We start from the raw sequence: 422 nt of genomic DNA, 5'->3' as shown, positions 1-422 counted from the left end.
CCCAAACCGAGACACCCTAGGGTGTCTCGGATCAATGAGAGACACCCTAGGGTGTCTCCAATCAAGTAGAGACACCCTGGGGTGTCTCCAAGGCAGATTTGGGCTTTTAAGCGTTTTTAACCGCTCCGTTATCCTCTCAAGCCTATAAATACAAGCCTTAGGCCTCATTTTTTCAGGGGGGGAATTTGGGAGAATTGGCGAAGCCCTGCCGGAGTGAAGAGTGATCGAGCACTTCAACACAAGAGAGTTTCTTTGTCAGATCTACATCACCCGCATCCGATCCTTAGTCTTATCCCGTTGTGGTAATTCTAAGAAGAGCAATTATCTCGCTTTTATCGAGATAGGCGCTTCAAGTTTCTAGATCTCCTCGCGGATCGACGAAGCTCTGGATCAGATCTGATTGCCAGGTAGTCTTGCCAGGT

The sequence above is a fragment of the Asparagus officinalis genome, chromosome 2, assembly GCF_001876935.1.
Source record: "Asparagus officinalis chromosome 2, Aspof.V1, whole genome shotgun sequence".
Classification (NCBI taxonomy): domain Eukaryota; kingdom Viridiplantae; phylum Streptophyta; class Magnoliopsida; order Asparagales; family Asparagaceae; genus Asparagus; species Asparagus officinalis.
Note: the sequence above shows the minus strand (reverse complement) of the source record.